This window comes from Sceloporus undulatus, chromosome 3 (assembly GCF_019175285.1).
Source record: "Sceloporus undulatus isolate JIND9_A2432 ecotype Alabama chromosome 3, SceUnd_v1.1, whole genome shotgun sequence".
Taxonomy (NCBI): Eukaryota; Metazoa; Chordata; class Lepidosauria; order Squamata; family Phrynosomatidae; genus Sceloporus; species Sceloporus undulatus.
In genome coordinates this window covers 234613661-234633190 of record NC_056524.1, presented here as the reverse complement: position 1 = coordinate 234633190, position 19530 = coordinate 234613661, and the positions used below count along the sequence as shown (strand labels likewise).

Genomic DNA, 19530 nt, shown 5'->3' with positions numbered 1-19530 from the left:
GCCTGACAGACCAGATCCGTCATATTACCACCCTAAATAGCTTTAAAAAAGCTATAAAGACGGATCTCTTTCGGCAGGCCTTTCCTGAATAGTCCCCTGGCCATCAGAAGGAAATCAGATGCCGACCTCTGACTTCACCACAGTTTATTGAATTGTTTTTAAAGTATGTTTTAAATTTCACATTGTTTAATTGTATTTTAAGGGGGGGTGGGTTGGGGTTGGGACTGTATATTTTAACTTTGTAAGCTGCCCCGATTGCATTGTGTAGAGAGGCGGGATATAAATTATTATTATTATTATTATTATTATTATTATTATTATTATTATTAACATTGGGGCCATTCAGTTGGAATCTGAAGACAGAGGGCCTGTATAAACAGCCCCGAAGCCTCTAGCCACCCCTTCTTCAGCCAGATCAGGTCAGCAACCGCATGCCATGGTCCCAATCCAGCCTTTCTAGGGCTTGAAAAGGAGCTGCAAAAAGCGGCTCCTTTTTGCGCCTTGGAAAGGGCACAATAGCCACGATGCAGCATTGGAGGAGCGCTGTAACTCTGCACGCTGTGTGGAGCGGTATGCGGTGTCATGGTGCCCTGGGGACAATGTGTCGTGTGGATACAATGCTCCAACTCCACTCCCAGGCTGGCCTTAATGGCCGGTCTAAAGATCCCCAGAGCTGGCAAAGTCTAGGGGTGCTGCAGTACTATATTGGGGGGGGGGGGGGCGGGCTCATTTTAATTCTGGTGTTCAGGAATCTGTGGAATCCTAACTGATTTCCTATCAGGCAAGTTCCCTTCAGCCTGAGCTGCCTTAGGAGTAAAGTATATTTCCTACAACATTCTCCCTTTCTAGTTTTATAGGGAGCACATCAGAAAAGATACCATAGAAATGGAAAATAATCAATTACCATCAGGTCATGGCGACTGGTACTTTAAAGTATTCACAGTCTTCAAGGAGGAGGTAGTAATTTGTATGGGGTGGACCAGATAGAATGGCTTATAAGTCTTCCTCACGCCTCTAGCTTTTGGCTCAGCAAGTAGCTGAAATCGAGTTGCAACCAGTGGTCTTCCCTGTTCCCTTGCTTTTTGTAGGTTTGCTGTGGAAAGTGGATGGAATTAAATATAAAGATTATAAAGAGTATGGATGCCTGAGGATTCTCACTGTGAATTACTTTCCTTTTGTTTTTTGTTATTATTTTATTTTGTAATTACAGAGTGTGTATAATTTCATAATTCTGCATGTATTGCAATATTCTTGTTGATTCCAGTACCTAAACAAAAAAATAGTATATTCTATCAAGCAGGTATACCTTTTGTAGTGTCCACAGGAAACAGAAGAAACAAGTCTTCTTTCCCCTGTGGATCCTACTATGTGTTTTTCAGTTCCTATTTACAGTGGACCCTCCACATTCCCTGAGATTAGAGATACAGGATCCCTATGAATGCGGAAAATGTACAAATAAAAAACCACTATTTGATTTATAAGAAGAAAATGGCTAGATAGGTTTATTTATTTTGGCTGGCATTTAGCATTATAGCTATGGATTTGCAACCTAGAGCTACAAATCCATAACTGTTCTACATTTAATAAGTCTATGTAGTCTTACTGTAAACTTATGTAATTGACATCCCAGCCTACCTTAAGAGCTAGTAACTAGATAAGGTGAAGGAAAACCTCATTTGCACTTACGTCTTGATTCGCTTCCTCCACCGATTCCTGAGACAGGTTCAGTAAACACAGTGGTTCTCACTATGTTTGCACCGGTTTCAAGAATCAGTGCAGGAAGCAACAGCTGTGGTTTCCCCACCATGTCTACCTCTGTCCTCCTGGCCATACTGGGGATGGAGGCTGGGGCTGCAGGAGAGAGGCAAGCCGGGATGACTGAGGCATGCCGGGGTGGAAGGAGAGAAGCAGGCTGGGAGAGCTGCTGCCAGTGGGAACCAGAGCGGATTCGAATCCAATTAGATTCTGCCTGGTTCCCACTTAGGCTGAAAAGATTTATTTCCAAATAAATCAGTTCAGCCCAAAAAACATACTATTTTACCATTGTCTTTTTGATGTGGGTTAAATGGGTAAAGATGGCTAAAAACCATGCCCCCCCTTTCTGAATCGCTTGAGGGATTTGAGTTAAGGGGGAACTATGGAGGTTTAAACTAGATCACAATCCGGTTTAAACCATAGTGGGAACAACCCCCAAGGCTTTTAGTTTCAAGGAAAATAATATTTCCATCCTCTTCCACTAGTAAGTGAGGCTGCTGTCATTAGAAGCAGGACTGCTGTTGCATGTCTTTGTAGCAGCCTTACTCACTGGCTGGAGGGAAGAAGAAATGTCATCCTTGCACCAGGAGCGAAAGCTGAATGCATCTCCGCCTGATCCAATGACTGGTTTTGGGAGTCAGGACAGGAGACTTTACTTAATTATGCATAGTAAGTAGCTGATGTAGAATATTGGCGGTCATTTTCTGAATTTCAAAACTTTGCATATATTGCAAGATTCTTGTTGATTCCAATACCAAATTGGTATATTCTATTAAGCAGGTAATAATAATAATAATAATAATAATAATAATAATAATAAATTTTATTTATATCCCGCCCTTCCATGGATATGATCAGGGCGGCTTACAAAATTTAAAAAACATTACAATACAAAGTTAAAATCCAATAATCAGTTAAAAACATTACTACAAGACAGGAACAGGAAAACAATAAAATAGAAAAATACACATGGCAGGGGCAGAAAAAAATGAAAATTAAACATCAATCCAGGGTCAAAAGAGAAAAGAGGGGAAAGGGGGCAGGAAAATAAATGGACAAATTAAGGTGGGAAGGCCAGCCGGAATAGGTATGTTTTCAACTGTTTTTTAAAAACAGCTAATGAGGCGGCGGAGCGAAGCTCTGCAGGGAGCTTATTCCAAAGGGGAGGGGCAGCAGGTATACAGTACTTTTTAGTGTCCACAGGTAATAGAAGAAAGAAGTCTTCTTTTTCTTGTGGATCCTAATACTTTTCAGCTTCTGTTTACATGGGCACTCCACATTTATTGGGGTCAGGGGCACAGCACCACCATGAAAGTGGGAAAACTGAAATTTTTTTAAAAATCACTTTTTTTTTAATCTCAGGGAACATCTCTCTAGGAATCTCTTGGTCCTCCAGTGCAACTCTGTGGTCAACATCTGCCAGAGATTGACCAGAGAAACATGATGGAGGGCCTACAAATGCCTAGAGAATTGTTTTCTATATGAAGCTCTCAGTTGTCCAGTGTGACTCTATGGTTACCTCCTGGCAGAGTTTATTTATTTATTTATTTAGGTATTTATATCCCGCCCTTCAGCCCTAATGGCTCTCAGGGCGGCTTACAATTATTTTTAATCAGACAGTTCCCTGCCCTCAGGCTTACAATCTAAAATTGTACCAGAGGACCTAGAGTTTCCTAGAGAGAACATATTAATCAAATTTGTGAATAATTAAACCTCTAAAAGTCAAAGCTGCAGATGCGGAGGCCTGGCTGTATACCTCTTTAGTGAGCTTCAGAGGTGGATCATTGGGAGGTGGGTGAGTTGTTGTTTCTTTAGAGAAACAATTTTAAAAAACCAGCTGTGATTTTGAAATATTAAAACACTGACTTGTAAAGAAAATATGGGTTATTTCTTTATAACTGAATTATCTTTTTTAAAAAAAACAAATACCTGGAACAAGGGCTTTTAGTTTTCCTTGAAATTTGGAAATATGCTTAGTCTTCTGTTTTATACACTTTCAGTCTATAATAGGACTTATTCTTTCTTTTCTTGTCACAGGATTGTAATGTTTGCTTGAAAGACTTTGGTGAGGGACTCTGTCAGAAGCCCTTTGGATGTCCAAATTAGTGGTTAGGAACCTGTGGTTCTCCAGCTGTTCATGAAATGCTACTTTCATCATCCCAGGGTACCTGGGGTTTATGGGAACTGGTCCAATAACATATTGAGAACCACAGGTTTTCCAGCTCTTCTGTACAATAGGTACTTGGGAGTTGATCTCACTGAATAGAGTGAAACTTGTTAAATATGTATGCATACGATAAGGCTGTATATTTCCTCAGTATTTCTTATTTTTACATATTGCTTATATTCTGTTTTCAAAGCATGTAGATTCAAAATGTTTATCTGCAGAAAGTTGGATTGTCAGACTGCATGGTGTTGGCTATCAAACTTCATCAAGTTTAATGGTCTTAGGTAGAAATTTGGCAAGCTGTATTATTAAATATAAAATTTGCTTTATTAATATTAAGCTCTTGTTTAAGTGGATGTACTGGCATGTGTGTATGCATAAAAGGATTTCTACAATAAACAAACCTAGTCATGGAAATGTCTAATGCTGTTTGATTTTAAGTTTATTTTGTTTTTTTGTAGAGTAACTGACTGACCTTTTGTTTCTGTTATGGTTTGAGGCTTTTGGCATATGTGAATCTTTCCAAGATAAACAGAGCGACTGTGGTTTGGCATTGGAATAGCTAATGCTGAATGAAAGTAGGGTTTCAGAGGCAATTACTAGCTGAATTAAAATGTTATCAACTGAGTTATGATTGTGGTTGTGGTCACTGGGGATAAACAGTGGCCTCATATATATGCATAGTTCAGATGCTAATATTGGTTATTGTAGCATAAAATGAACCTCACTGCAATAAATCCAGTATTTGGTTTTATTTTGAAGTTTATACAAACATCAAGTTATTTATTGCATTAAATAATTAAAAAAGGTTGCTTAGAGTGCAGAGCATAACTCTTTCTTTTCACAAAGGATGGCTATACAGTAGTTTGTAAGAAAAGTACAGATACAGTCAGCCCTCCGTATCCACAGATTATTTATCTGTGGATTCAACCATCCATGGCTTGAAAATACTAATAAATAAATAAATAAATCTAAATTCTAAAAAGCAAGCCTTTGTTTTGCCATTTTATATAAGGGACACCATTTTACTATGCCACTGTATTTAATGGGAACTGATAATCCACAGATTTTGATATTCACGGGGGGTCCTGGAATGAAACCTCAGCAGATACCAAGGACTTATTGTGGTATATTTCAGAAAAATTGCTCATGAAAATTTCTCTGCTCCTATCTTCTGAAGTTAAAATTCCCTTGACCAAAATTAAAATAAAAAGGGGCTTGGTAAATACATTTTAATAGCTATATTGCCTTCATTTGCAGTTAACAATGAAAAAGAGAAATTAGGAGGTGAGTGCTGCTGTTATGAGAGTGATGCAAGATTTAAACACAGATATGAAAGTTTTTTTGGGGGGGATGAACAGACACCCCCCTGCAAAGTTTGGAGAACTTTTTTTCTGAATATTTTCTACTCCCCCAGCCTTTGCATCACTAAAGCAAGGCCCAGAAGAGCTTGACAATCAAGATGATTAATAAGAAGAATGCATTCCTTGAGATAAGTTGAGTCCAGGTTGTTTCTGCCTGTATAGCTAACCACAGTACTGTGACTTGAACCTGGAAACTTGAAATTATAAGGCTGTGTAGTAGAATGGTGACTGTTTAGATGTCTTGACCCCCCCCCCCCCCTCCCCGGTATACAGAAGAGGCATAAGTCCATACATGGCTTTTAAACTGCAATTATATGTGAAAGCAGTTTTGGCAATACCTATTTGCACATCGTCACATGTGACCTGTAGCTGCTAACATCCCCCAAAGCTCAGTTAGGGTGCCCCTTTTCATTGATGGAAACCTGTCAATGAGCTCATAATCCCCACTAGTTCCCACTAGGTGTGAACGTCACTGCTGGGGTAGTTGTGTTATTGGTAGCCATGTGATGTTAGTGTTCCATCCTCTCCCTCTGTCCCCCTTCACTCTATTCCCAAACAGCCTGAGTACCTTTATTTTTTCTCATTTTTTTTTAAAAAAAACTTAAATTGCAGTAGCAGAGTCCCAAAGTGGCCCCTTCCAAAGTGAAAATAAAAATAATAAAAACCAAAAGGTATGCTGGGTAGGGCATAGGGCAGGTAGATGGGGCTAAAAGGGAGTGAGGAAGAGAGTGTGATGGTGGCAGTTGCTCAGTTCCAAAGACTGCGGGAATGCAATGAATACAAAAAGGTATAATTCCGGTTTCATTGACTAGTGCAATACGTGAATAACGGCGCTTGTGAGGTAAAGCCCTAAGTATCAAGCTGCCTGCAAATCTTCTTCACCACTACAGCTTCAGTATAGATGCAGTGCTGAGAAATTGTTATCATATAGACAGGAGGTAAAGGCACAGAAATGCTTCAAAAAGAATCACACAACCCATCCCTACTTGGCTTAAGACATAGTAGTTACAGGATTGTATAAGATCTGAACTAAAAAAGTTTCAGCTGCAGCTTTTGGCCACCCGTGTTGTGACTCAAGGTGAAGCACATATCTCTTTACTATGCAGTGTTTGTACAAAACAGGAATTTCAAGAAATTGCAAAGCATGAAACATTGTGAATCATAAATTGTAGAACAGATAAAACTTGCTCAGTGAGAAAACTTATTTCATTGGTTTTTTTAAAAATAATGTTTTGTAGCCCTATCTCCACTGAGCTTAGGGGAAAATATGTGGGTGTATCCCTATTTTATTTCTACTTCATTATGAGGCTGGATTTGAGGCTTTCTCAAGACTAAACACTGAGATCCGTGGCTTATATGGGAGAGTTAAATCCACAACTTCTCAGCCCAACACAATGCATTACTTTATAATAGTTTTTACACTTTCAGTCTATAAGAGGTCTTATTCTTTCTTTCCTTGTCACATGATTGTAAAATTTGCTTGAGAGATTTCAGTGAGGAACTTCATTAAAGGTCTTTTGGAAATCCAAATTAGTCTACTGGATCACTCTTATCTGTGTATTTAGCAATATTTTCAAAGAACTCTAAAAGGCCAATGAGACAGGAATTAGCTTTGCAGAAGCTATGCTGATTGTTTTACAGCGGGGCTTGGCCTACTGTGATAATATCTATGGCCCCTTCCGCATGGGCGTAAAGTGCGTCCTGGGTACGTACTAGGGTTAGGGAAATGCGTGCCTTACGCATGCACCTAACCCTAGTACGTCCCCAGGATGTACAAAATGGCAGTGCCCTATACACTTAGGTGCCGCCATTACGATGTCACGAATGTGCCGCCTCCAAACAGGGCGGCGTGGACATGACATCTTCTCTCCGCACAAGGGTGCATAGAGCGCCCTTTCCGCGGTGCTAGAAGGAGCTCCAAAACGGAGCTCCTTCCGCGATTTGCATCACTGGCGCAGCCTTTAGCCCTTTTCCCCTCCTTCCCGCCGCCACCGTTTGTCCTTTTGCCGCTTCCTCGCGGCCTGGAAAGCGGCGGATTGGGGCCTCAGAGGCTGCCGCTCTGGCAGCTGAGGCCCCGATCTGGCGGGGAAAGGAGTGCCTACAGGCCGCCCCAAAGGGGCAGTCTGTAACGCTCCTATGTCTTAATAATATGTTTCACCATTTACCTGGAACAGATGCTAATCACCCAGTAATATTTATATCCCTGATCATTGGCCAGTGCTCTACTGGACACTATATACACGCTTATAGACATTTCAGTTAGAAAATCAACAATTCAACGTTTGAGATTTTCAAGAACTCTTGGTATCTATCCGCCTGTCATCTGTCTGTGGGGTTTGGAACTAGTGATAGATTTTTATTTTTATTTTTTTGTCGGGGGGGGGGGGGGGGATTTGGTAACACAGATCTTCCATACTCACCATTGTTCACCTCAGTTCCAGTTCAGGTGTGGAAATATGTCCTACATCCTCAGCAGTGAAAACAGATAAAACGTAATTCATCTATCTTCTCCACAGTCTCCTTACCCTCCTTCAGAATTCCTTTTAATTTCATTGGTCTCAATCTAATTGTTAATCCCAATCAAAGTAAACACTTTTACTCAGTTGCTGAATGATGACCAAACCATCTTCATTATGCCCTGGAATGTACAATTGCATCCATTTCCTCCTGGCAAAGATTCCATAGGAATGTGGTTGGTCATTGTGTAAAAACAGTTGGACTAGATAGGGTTATGGTCTGATTTAGCACAGTTCTTATTTTCTTATTCAGACATACTCATTCATATTCATAAAATTTTCAGTAGCACAATATCTTCCAGTTAAATTATACAGCACTATAGCCCTCCTTGAAAGGCAGAACACATTTCTTTAGCAACAGTAACAATTATTTGCTTTCTGGAATTCATCCATTAGCTGAAATAGCTTATTAACTGGCAGTTAATGTGGCACCGTGCAGTTATAGCACTGCAGTGAAACATTAAATTTGAAAATCAATTAAATAATGTGGAAGTTAATACAGGAAAGTAATTCACTACCATAAACACTAATAATTGGGATATTTAATTAGTTAGTTGATCATTAATTAACTTGTTGATCAGAATGTTAGTACTGGGCCAGACTGGGGGATTTACAGAAAATTGTTGTCACTGTTTACCTTAGAAGAGCATTATTGCCTTCTTCAAAAGAAGCATGGGATCTCATAGACGCTTCAATTCAGTTTGTTACTTATCTGCATCTCTCTTTTTTTTCCACTCCCAGCAGGAAGGACACTTCAGTCACTCATCAAATTACTTGTTTGTTAAATGTTAATAATGAATGGTTTATTCTGGGTAGTAGATACTGATCTGCCACAAGTACAGTAATAAGGGGATAACTAGAAACATCTGTCCCTGGATCAAGATCTACTTCTGTATAGATTTCAAAAAAAGACATAAAAAGTGTAGAAGAGCATGAATGTTTCTAGCTTTATCTTTTTACCAAGCTCCGGCCATACTAAAGCCCTCTGCGTGTTTCATTAGACTCACTTAAGGAGTTAAAAAAATAACAGAATGGCGGGGGGGGGGGGGGAGTGAGGGGAGGAAGCCTAGAGAAGGAGAGGTTCCAGGAAAAGTCTTGACTCAAGACCTTAGCACCTTGTGCATAAAATACTAAAGAATGGCAGTGGTGTTCATTGCAGCTAAATTCAAATAATAATATATAATAATTGTTTAATAGACAACGAGAGTCAGTAGTTTTTGTGGGTTTTTTGGGTTATGTGGCCATGTTCTAGAAGAGTTTCTTCCTGATATTTTGCCAGCATCTGTGGCTGGCATCTTCAGAGAATGCTTGCCTGGAAAGGAGTTAGGTGTGTGTATATATATATAGATAGATAGATAGATATAGATATAGATATATAGATATACTGTGTGAGCCTGGAAATGCAGGTGTGATTTGCATGTGTATTGTGAACTTCAACTTCACAATACACATGCAAATCACTCCTGCATTCCCAGGCTCACACAGTATATATATACCCAATTTTTTCTGTCAAAGCATTCTCTGAAGATGCCAGCCACAGATGCTGGCGAAACGTCAGGAAGAAACTCTTCTAGAACATGGCCACATAGCCCAAAAAAACCCACAAAAACTATGGATGCCAGCCATGAAAGCCTTCGACTTCACAATGAGAGTCAGCATGGTATAGTGGTTTGAGTGTTGGATTATGACTCTGGAGACCAGGGTTCAACTCCCCCACTTGGCCATAAAACCCACTGGGTGACCTTGGGCAAGTCACATGCTCTCAGCCACAGGGAAGACCATGGCAAACCTCCTCTTAACAAATCTTGCCAAGAAAACCCACAAAAGGCTTGCCAAAAGTTGGAAACAACTTTAAGGCACACACCAAACAATAGACCAGGAGTCGGCAACCTCCAGCCCGCGGGCCGGATGCGGCCCGTGGGCGTCTTTCCGCCGGACCCCGGTCCCTCCTGCCGCCGATTTTGGCCGCTCTGACTGCCATTTTGTCCTTCAAAATGGCGGTGGCCATTAGGAGGCCCGCTGCGGCAGCTGGAGCCGTGAAATGGGGCTCCGGCAGCCGCAGCGGGCCTTCCAATGGGTGTCGCCCACTCCCTCCTGGCTCCGCCCTCCCTCCTATAAATGGAGGGGCGGGGGGAAGGAGGAGGAGGAGGCAGAGAGAGGGGGAGGGTGGGAGGGGGAAAGAGAGAGGGTGGGAGGGAGAGGAAGGGAGAGAAAGAAAGTGGTTTGAGACAGTGGCATGAGTTTTTTGCTGTTTTGTGGCCTTGCCTAGTCGCTTCCATTCTTGCAAATATTGTTATTATTATTGTTGTTATCCTTTGGTATTCTCTTTGCAAAATCCCCCCACATGGACTTGCTTGCTCTTTTCTGGGTTGAGACAGTGGCATGCATTTTTCCTGTGTTATGGCATTACCTAGTAGCTTCTTGCAAATATTGTTATTATTATGCGGCTCCACCCCCGGAGGGTGGAAACTCCGCCCTGACATGTGGCTCCGCCCCCAGATAGTGGAAGCTCCGCCCTGGCATGTAGCTCCGCCCCAGAGGGTGGAAGCTCCACCCCCATGTGCGGCTTTGGCCCCTCAGTTGTCTGAGGGACAGCAACCCGGCCCCCGGCTCAAAAAGGTTGCCTACCCCTGCAATAGACAATAGTATGCACTGTAAACCATTTCAATATGTGATCAATTGAAGAAGAAAAGTTACTGAAGAAAGCGACTGTGCAACCCCACCTCCTAGAAAAATTCCTGTGCTTAAAAGCAGAAAGTTACTGTCCTTAGGATTCCCTAACACTTAGCTTCACAATAGGTCGATGAGAAGCACCTGTTTTTCAGGCTCATACAGCCTGCCATTGTGGAAGGGCTATGGCTACTTTAGAGTCTTAGTCTCCTGTCAAACAATCAAATGCCCTGCCCACTCTACCATCATTCTGTTCCAAGACTCGTTTTTTTCTTTTTCAAATCTTCATTTCATCTTTCATGCCACAAACCCAGCCCTTCTACTCTGACATAGTTTCCAGAAGGTTCTCTCTCCTTCCCTCCCCCTCTTGTACTTTCTGTCTTCTCAAAGGAGTTACACAGATCATACTGTCTAACAACAGATGAATATGATGTATTTCTTTCAGTTCTAACATTTCTTATCTTGAGGCAGAAGGCCATCTTGTTTTCCTGATCATGAAAGAGAGAGAGGTACTCCACCTTATCAAATTTTTAAAAATGCTAACGTACTAATCACTGAATGTAATTTTATTCATTTTTATTTATCAAAGTGGTAACAATAACCATGTGGACATAATGGAAATACAACGTGTAGTCATCACAGTAAAATAAAGTAAAAACAAGACATGATAAAACCACACATAAAATAAAGCAGTAATTAAAACTACTGACATAAAAGGGATTAAAAATAGCAGAGATGTTAAAACTATGGGATAATAAAATAACCTTACCAATGAAAAAACAAAAACAACATTAACAGCAGGCAAATTTTCATAGGGAGAATATTAATTTTTTTTTAAAAAATCAAAATGCTACAGTAATAATGCTTTCAACAAAATATAGACATCATTAAAATCCAGGCAAATTTATCAGTAAAGTTCACATATTGATTTCATTATCTCCAAAGCCCTTTAAAAAAAAATCAGCTTTACTAGGTGATTTAGAAAGGTAGATGAAATTATTAGAAAGGCCTGGTGAATTAATAACATGATGAGTTAATCAGCAAGTTAATTCTAAGAACATTGTCTTAATGCACTTATTCAAAATGAGTACTCCTTGTCTTTCAAGGACATGGCAGGGGCTCTTACCTTGTTTTTAATGTTTGAGGTTTTATCCAGAAGATGGCCTAAGTGCTTATTACAGTGCATTAAAAGAGAACCATATAATCAGCGAATGAAAATTGCCAAGGAATGTCTGTAGCTCCGGTGCTCCAGGATGACTATTCTCTAGCATGAAAGCTAAAGGTTGTTTTCCCTCTGCATGCTCTATTTTCTAATATATATAAAAACTGTAATAGGTACCACATGTCTAAGGAGAGATTTGAAGTAGAACATAATAGATCTGCCTTTAAGAAATAACCTGCTTCTAAGAAAAGCTAAGATGTGGTCTTTGCAGATATATGGCATGATGAATTTTGTCTAAGAATAATATAACAATGTTCTCTTTCCAGAACTTCTGATGAGCTCTCTTACAGTGCACAAATCAAGTGTTAGTCATGAAAGTAATAACATATGACAGGCTTGGACTGGAAAAATGTTACTGAGCAATGGAAAAGGAAAATGTTTGTGGGCACAAATTCCTTAACTATTACTTTAGTTCAAGGTTTCTTCCTCAGTTTGTAGCATACTATCGCACTTTTAATGCCTGAAATGGTTTGCAATGAAGTGGCAGCAGCTGGTGAGACAGAGCCAAGGGGCTATCACATGTGGAGCCCACTGCATCCAATTACTACCTGTTCTCTTCTTTTGCAAAGATGCTAAGGAAGAGGGTGTGGATATGTAGTAACAGAGACCGCGATTCTCTGTGGTCTTCCACAGAGGCTGAGAAATTGTGACTTGCTCAAGGTCACCCAATGGGTTTTCATAGGTGCGTTACAGACCACCCAAAACGGACGGTCTCGCGCTGCTGCCGGTTGCTGCGTCTGGGAACTGCAGTAGTCAAACCACGCGGTTCCTGGGCACAGCAAGAAAGAAGCGCCAAAATGGCGCTTCTTCCTGCGCCCCGGAAGAGGCGCTGCAAGGCGCGAGGTGCGCACTCGCGGTGCCACTTCTAGCGTGCGACGTCTGGACGCTGTGCGTCCGCGACGTCAAAATGGTGGTGCCCATCTGTATGTGGCGCCGCCATTTTGACGTACTCGTTACGCGTGAGGGGCAAGGCGCATCGGGAAGCGCTGCCCCCCGCACGTAACGACGGCACCCCATAGGGCCCGTCCGGAACACGCCACAGATTTCAATTCTGGTCTCTGATCTCCAGATTTGTAATCCAACAATGAAACCACTGCATCATGCTGCCTGTCTAAACAGTCTCTGCTTAATTTAAAATTGGAGGTGGATTTCAGTCTCCTGGTCCTGCTAAAGGAGTGGGAGGTATCCAAGTTCACATTTTGAAAATTATGATCATAGGACAAACCACAGTGTTATGGACTGATCTGGAACATTGTGCTACTATATATGTCAACAGGTTTCTTCATAATAAGGATTACTTATCTTCTTGGTATATGGTGTCTTCTACTTAACTGTAGCATATCTAGAAAACCAAGCCTCATAGAAGGTAATGATAAACTTGCTTTATGTACAATGGGCCCTGGATATTCACAGGAGCTTGGTTCCAGGACCCCACACATATACCAAAAAATGCAGATGCTAATTTCAGTGTTTAAACATTTAAATTACCACCAATTGACTGCAGCCAGGCTGAGAAGTGATCTCAGGGCAGTAGCAGGGTTGTGGCAGCAAAACCCAGGCTGTCTTGGGCTCATCACAAGACAGACCCTCAGAAAGGGAAGCCAAGAAGATACAGAGCCTGAGAGAAACACAAGGAGAAGCATGGCTCACTATTAAGGAAGTTGAAGTAATTAAAAAAAAAGTCGGTTCAATCCAAGTGACATATAGTCCAGCAACAGTGCAATGGGAGATCCTCAAAAACCTAGTCAAGAAACAGAGTAAGGTGTAAGGCTATCAGCATGAACAGAAACAGGAGGCATAACTGTTGTTTCTACCGTGAAGGTCAGTTGCCAGCTACAACTTCCTGAGGGAGATGCTGGGCTATTTATGGTCTGGCAGCCATCCGCAGGTGCTGTTTGATTGCTGAGCATTTTTTTTATTTTTATATTTTTTGTTTCAGAACTACATAAAGTATATGCTTCTTATAGTTGTATTCCGAAAAAGTGGTTATTACAAATATAACCCCTAACAGAAACTTTACATAAAAATTGACTTCCTGAGTCTCTTCAGTAACACTAGCCGAGCTGCATTTCCAACAAACGTTTTAGGCAGTTTTGTAGATCTTTGCAATTTTATTGGGTATTAAATGCCATCTCTGTTCCATTTTCCAGTAATTAGATTTTGTGATTTAGTAATTTTTTTAGTTTTATTTCTAGCATGTTTCCAACTTTTTAAATCTATGCAGTAACCACCATCCAATGCCCGTTTGCTCATCACCTCTGATATTCCTCTTCTTGATCACAACTTCGTAAAAGTTTATATATTTTGGCTACTCTCTTACTTTCAGAACTAAATAAAATCTTTAGCTAATTCCAACAAGTCTTCTCCAAATTCTTCCATCTTCTTGTCCATTTTAAATTTTTCTTTTAGTTGTGTATATATAAACCAGTGCATTTTAGGAACAAGTAATGTCAAGTCATCTATCGGTTTCATTTCAATTTTTTTAGTTCCTGATTTATGCAAAATGTCTTTATAAGTGAGCCATATGTCCAACGATTTTCATCTACCCATAAAGGCCTCTTGCAGTGAAATCCAGAGAGGCATTTTCCTGTAGAACTTCATCTTAGTTTTCTCCCATATTCTTAAAATGAAATGAAACCGATTTTCATTAGGTGGTGCCTAAATTTACTGTCAGCCTTTGCATTGCCGTACCAGAGATAACTGTGCCTTCTGAACCTGTTATCAAACCTCTCTAAATTGAGCAGTCTTGTACAGTATTCTCAAGGGTTGTCCAATCTACCAGCCAATTTAACACATTTGCTTGCTAGTGCAGGTTCAGATCAGGTGCTCCGCCTCCTCCTCCTTCAATCTGTCTTGGCATAGTTTTCCATTTTACCCGTGGCCTTTTATTGTTACAGAAAAATTTTCTAATACCATTCTGCCAATCTTTCATTATTCAAAACTGGGATACTTTGAAACAAAAAGTTCATTTTGGGTAGGACCATCATTTTGATAGCTTCAATTCATCCTGTTAAGAATAACTGCAATTTACCCCATTTAATTAAATCTTTTCTAATTTCTTTCGATTTAATTGTATAGCTATTATCATAAAGATCAGTATTTTTATTTCTCAGCCATATTCCTAGGTATTATACTTTCTTTTTTATCTGATATTTAGGTACATTTTTAATATTTTGCTCTTTCTTTTTCAGAAAGTTTTTGCTTATCGTATATGTGATGTCTTATGTCTATTAATTTTAAAGCCTTTACCAAAGTTCTCAAATAATATTAAACAGTTTTCCTTTCTGAGAGTTGAGGTCTTCCAAATTGATCACAGGGTCATCAGCTAAAACCCTCAATTTATATTTTTGTCCTTTGACCTTTGTACCAGTGATTTTCTTGTCATTCCTGATTCTATTAGTCAAAATTTCTAGAACTGTTATGGACAGTAAAAGGGATAGGGAACAGTCCTGTCGAATTTCTTTCCATATTTCAAATTTTATTTAATTTTTTTCCATTTTGATTTTTATGTCTTCATTATCCAGGTGATAGAGTTCTCCCTGAGACCCATTCTTGTTAATAATTCAAACATACAATTCCAACTGATATTGTTGAATGCCTTTTCTGCATCAGCAAATATTAGAGCTAATTTTTTGTTGTTATTCTTTTCATAATATTCCAAAATGTTAATCACTAATCTAATGATATTTTTCATCTGATGTTGGCAAGAATCCAGTTTGGTCACAATTTATGTACTCTCTCTCAAAACTTGTTTAAATAATTTAGCCAAAATACTTGCAAGACTCTTATAATCCTTATTAATCAATGAAATGGGTCTATAGTTTGACATTTCTTGAATGTCCTTTCCTTTGGGAATTAAAACTATGTCAGCACTCTTCCAAGAATTTGGAAGTCCCTTACTTTTACTTTCATTAAGTGCCATATGTAAAGGAGTTTTAATTTCCTCCTAGAAATTTTTATAATACCAGGCAGTAAATCTATCTTGGCCAGATGCTTTATTTATTTTTAATTTTCTGATCACTTCTGACACTTCTTCTACTGTAAATGCCACATTCAAAATTTTCAGATGTTTTTCAGAAGTTTTTTATTTCTTGTTTATCCAAATAGTCTGTTATTGTCTGTGAGACTACTTCATCCTTTTTGTACAAATTAGTATAGTATTTCTCCTCTATCTTATCTTGATTATTAATTGTTTCTCCATCAACTTTTATTTCCAATATAGTCTTTTTCTGTTTTTCTTGTCTTAATTTATTTGCCATCCACTTTGCAGCCTTGTTTGCATTCTCAAAACGTCTTTGCTTGGTATATTTCATTTTCCTTTCCACTTCATTAGTTATTCTTTTTTCTAATTGCTTTTTCAGGAACCTCATCTGTTTACTCAATCTATCAGATATTGGGCCCTTGTTTAATTTCATTTCCACCCCCATAATCTCCTTTTCCAGTTTTTGAAGGTCTCTTTTAGCTTTATGTTTAATCTCATATCCACATTGAATCAAAAGGCCTCACATTACCGCTTTGCTTGCATCCCATACAGTCTTCATTGTGATCTCTCCTGTGATATTTTCTTTTAAAAAATTCTTCAGTGTGATTTTAGATTTGTCTAAGAAAGCATTATTATTTAGAAGGGAATAATTCATCTTCCAATTAAATTATTTTTTTCCTAGTTCTGTTGACAAAGTTATTAAGTTGTGATTTGAAACAAACTTGGGTAGAACGTCCATTTTTATTGTCTTTGCTAGTAATGGGCCAGAGATCAAAAACATGTCTATTCTGGATGTAGATTTGTGGGACTCTGAATAGAAAGTATGATTTTGCTCCATTGGATAGAGTTTTCACCATACATCATCATCATCATTATTATTATTAACCTTATAAACCAATAATTTCTTCCTGTAAATCAAAGAAAGTTGTTGGGAAGTTTTCTTGTCCCCTTCCCCCCAATGCTCTATCTTTAAGAGGATTCATTACCCCATTTCAATCTCCAACAAGAAAAATATTCTCATAATCCAAGTATTTGGTGTCTTTTTGTTTTATTTTGACTTCTTGTAAACATATCACATCAAATTTTTTTCTTGGTCAAATAGTAATTTTTTTACTATGTTTAAATTTTGAGTTCAACCCCTGCACATTCCATGATCTGAATTTAACAACAATATTGATTCTTTAAATTGCAGCTCCCTCCTCTTCTTCTCCTGAACTCTTCTGCTCTGATCTTTTTTCTTCCTGGTTTCAGTCTTCATGGTCTGAAGGTTTGTCCCCACTCTTCATTTCTCCCTCATTGTCCTCCATTGTCTTTTGTTCCACACTCCTCATCATCATTCTGGGTCCCTCACTTGTACTCTTTTCTTGCTCATTTCTCAACCTCCTTAAGAAATCCTTTGCTTTCTGGATTGTATTAATTCTTTCTTGCTTGTATGGTACTGAGACACCTTCTATTCTTTCTCATGAGTATGGAATCTTTCTTTTCATTAGTTCATGTGTCAAAAATTTGTAATCCTGGTATTTCTGAAGGATCTCCAGTGGAATGTCTTTGTAAATCTTAATTGTCCTCCCTTCTATCATCAGGTCCTGTAGAAACTTTTCTGCAGGATTTGGTCTCTCCGTTTAGACTTGATAAAAGATATTACCACGTCGCACAGCAATTTTTCTCTCTTGCCACAATCAAATTAATTCTGAAGATTCTGTCTGTGTCATGGCCAGCCAAGAGCAGGACTCGGAGGACAAGGAGGAGCCTGTGGCTCCTCAAGTGCAAGAAGAGATGGAGGCTATACTGGGTCCTAATCCTGCCCTGCCAGATCCGAGCCCCAGGGGTTGAAGCTCAGCCAGGTCCTAGCTCTGTGGGGATCCCTCCTGAGGCTCAGCAGCCTAGTGGTGACTCTGTGGAAGAACCAAGCCTAGAGGTTCCTTTCTTTAGGCAGAGAAGAGCTGACAGTTCTGGCATGCGTCGATCCAGGAGGCTTGCAGAGAGGCAAGCTGCTGATAAGCCACAGCTGGCACAAGAGAGGGCATCTCACATTTAAGCAGCTGGGGAACGCTGACCTTTTGCCAGCAATTATTGCAGAATCCTTCTTGGTGATTGCTGTCAGCACTGGCTTCTTGTTTCCTGAACCCTTGTTTGTTTTGGAACTACGACTTTGGAACAAACTGGACTCTTGCTACCTTCTGGCTGCCCTGACCTTGGACCGAACTGACTTCTCTCGGACTAACAGAAAGGTCTGTAGACTGTCTCCCAGCTCCTTTCTTGCTGAGCCATCACTATCAGCATTGGTTTGTGTGTGTGCTGGCCACAGTCCAGGACAGTCTGTTGTGCTATTTATCTCCTCTTCATCTGTCTTGTGAAGTCCATTAACTCTGAAATGATACAAGTCTTCTTACAACTCCTTGAGGCTCCTTGAAGCTTCAAACATTTTTCGCGATACCTAATCTCTTCCATGAGAAGTTTATTCTTTTGCCTTTTCTGAGAATCTTGTGGGTTTCTTGTGAAATTTTCCAACTCATCTGTCTTTGCATTCAATTTCTTTGTTTCTGTTTGTAGACCTTCAATATCTTTAGTAATTCTATCTAGTTTCTTTCCAAAATTATTTATTTCCTGTTGCATGTCTTCTTTAGCTTCGTTTCTAGAAATTTTCAGTTCCTGATTAATTTCAAAGCACATTTCCTCTCTAAATTTTAATTTTTCTAGAAAGATCAAGGAGGGATCTGGGCTTTTGGCAGTAGCATCTGTTGAACCCCTTCTTTGTGTTGTCGAAGTCATCTGGGCTTTTCTTTTTGCATCATTTTGGTTTACAAAAGAAAAATGTAGTCTTTCAAATTTTTTCTTGATTTGCTAATTATATATCTATTAAAACCAATTAATTTATATACACCTTCTCTTATACTTTTACTACACATGTGGTTAAATTGCAGATATATTTTTAAAATACCACAATAAATTCCTTTATTTGTTACAATAAATTATACCAATTTAATTAACAAAAATTATTTTTAAAAATACCTTATACAAACACAATTAATTAATTAATTAATTAATAAGGAATATATAAAAAATAAAAACAGATGGTTATTATTTCTATTTCAACCTGTAATATGTATCAGTTTATCAAAAACATTTTATCTTATCAAATCAAATTATTTCATCAGTTTTAACAAAATTAAATTATTTTATCAAGCTTTTCTAATAGTAAAAATAATTAATTTTCTATATTAATTAATAAATTCCTTATTCAAATAAAAATATCAAAGTATTCTCATAAATGCATCAATTCAAGATATAGGAAAGTTATTTAACAAATTAATTACATATAGAAATTTCATAGGTTATTTAATTATATAAATGCTTAAAGATTATGTATCTAGTAAGTTATATACTAATTGTGTGTGTATGTATATATATATATATAAATTAAAAAGTTTATTAAAAATATAAGAAGAAAAATTATTCAGTTAATGTTCTTCCATATTATGTCACCATCTTAATTAATTTAATTTATATTAAATACTTTACTTCTAAATGCAGTCTCGTCCCCCGTCCTCTTTCCATCAAAATCTTTCTCTGATTCTTCAAGTCTGTCTTCTATCTACACCTTTTCGTCCACCTTTTCATCTCTGCTTCGCCTGGTTAACTCAGATGTCTCGTCCCTCGTCCTCCTTCCGCCGCAGTCCTTCTTATCTCTTTTCATCTCAAACTTGTACACTTCCTCGTTGCCCCATCCCCTGTTTCCTTCTGTCACCACTTTTCTCTCCACTCCTCTCTTCTCTGTCTACCAAAATTTGGCGTCACAATCCCCATCTTCTAATGTCATGTTCTTTCTCGATTTATTTCCATTCCACTCCTGT

At 38.9% G+C, this 19530-nt stretch overlaps 1 protein-coding gene across 4 annotated transcripts in view; it reads left to right on the top strand.

Moving 5' to 3' along the window:
• LOC121926855 (PTB-containing, cubilin and LRP1-interacting protein) overlaps nt 1-19530 on the top strand; it is a 145397-nt gene that overhangs the window by 19737 nt on the left and 106130 nt on the right. The window contains exon 1 of one of the 4 annotated variants that reach the window (XM_042460182.1): nt 2404-2424. The exons of 2 other annotated variants lie outside the window; for them this stretch is intronic. The gene's annotated coding sequence lies outside the window, so the exon portion shown is untranslated. Of the gene's footprint in view, nt 1-2403; nt 2425-17886; nt 17908-19530 lie in introns of those variants that run through there. One more of the 4 variants, XM_042460184.1, reaches the window with a different exon arrangement.